This window comes from Aphanomyces invadans (assembly GCF_000520115.1).
Source record: "Aphanomyces invadans strain NJM9701 unplaced genomic scaffold supercont1.2, whole genome shotgun sequence".
Classification (NCBI taxonomy): domain Eukaryota; phylum Oomycota; class Saprolegniomycetes; order Saprolegniales; family Verrucalvaceae; genus Aphanomyces; species Aphanomyces invadans.
The window spans coordinates 1999328-2000764 of NW_008580147.1; positions in this window are offsets into that span (position 1 = coordinate 1999328).

Genomic DNA, 1437 nt, shown 5'->3' on the forward strand with positions numbered 1-1437 from the left:
CAATTTTGTCGCATCAACTCCACACGGAGGATGCACTATCCCTATTCGAGGTGTGGTTGAGCATTGTTGCTCCTACCTTTTTCCAGAGCGACGCATGGGTTTTGTGCTTGACTGGCAAACCCGTCCTGTGGATGCCGTCGGGCGCAGGTCGCCTGCTAACACCGAATACCCTGCTGACCATCCTACAATCACCAGTGGGTCATTGCGTTCTGGGACGATTGGTGGACTGTGTACCTGCGCATGGACTGGTACAACAGCTACAGCGAATGACAGATTGGAACCAAGTCTACGACAACGATAAATCCTTGACTATTTGCAAGGACGGGACGAACGACCGTTTCCTTCGACTAACTCAGCCTGGCCTAGAGGCCCCGGCACGTCGGAACTAAGTTCCGCCTACTGTCCAACCGACACCAATCCATCCCATCCGTCAAATTCCTCACGTGCAATGTCAATGGCATCTCGTCAGTCGACAACGGGCATACCTTTGTTGAGCGCATTGTCCGCCAAGCAACCTAATGGCCCTACAAGAAACAAAACTGAAGAACATACATCACCTGTCGACACTTTCCTATCACATTCATCACGCATTCGGACACGGCAAGTTCTTCCTTGCTGTGAATGACACAGGTACCGAACCAAACTACGTCCCCGCACCGAACGAGGACCCAGCGCATCGAAGTGGAGGTGTTGCACTCGTTTTTGACGACACACTCCCAGGCTTCGACACCTGTCGGAGCTGGACGTGCTCTACAAATACATGGTGGTTAGTACCAATTGGCAGGAGACCCCTGTATATTTTCACTGCGTGTATGCCCCGGTTCGGCCAGCCAAACGGGCGGGTTCTTCGACAGCCTACCACGCGACTTCCCAGACGGCAGCATACATGTGGTCCTGGGCGATTTAAACTTACCGCTCGACTTGTATCTTGACGTGGAACGTCAGCACCACGATCACACCGTGGGTCGTGGCAATTGTCTCGAGTGGCTGGTCGCGCTCCGGGTGATGGATGCGTGGCGTATGCACCACGAGGAGACGCGAACCTACTCCGGACCACATAACAAGACCCGGTTGGACTATATCCTGGCCGACACGCACCTGGTGAGGGACTGCTACGTCTCTAGCGACTACCATCGCCCAGCAAAACACATCGCAGGTGATCATGCGATCCACACACTGGTGCTAGAGGACGTCCACCAGTCGATGTGGTAGAGGCTACTGGAAAATGCCGAAAGAGATCGTGCACTATCCACAGATCCGTGAGGCCATTGTGACAGAGGCATCACGACTATTGACTGACCTACGTACCGAGCACAATCCCGGTGTCCTGCTGCATGCCTGGAAGAAGCGAACCAGGCAATTGATTCCTTTAATCCGCCCACCGCTTTGCAAAAACGCACTTCTGCGGGAAAAAGCGAGTGCGGTCGCACGCGTGAC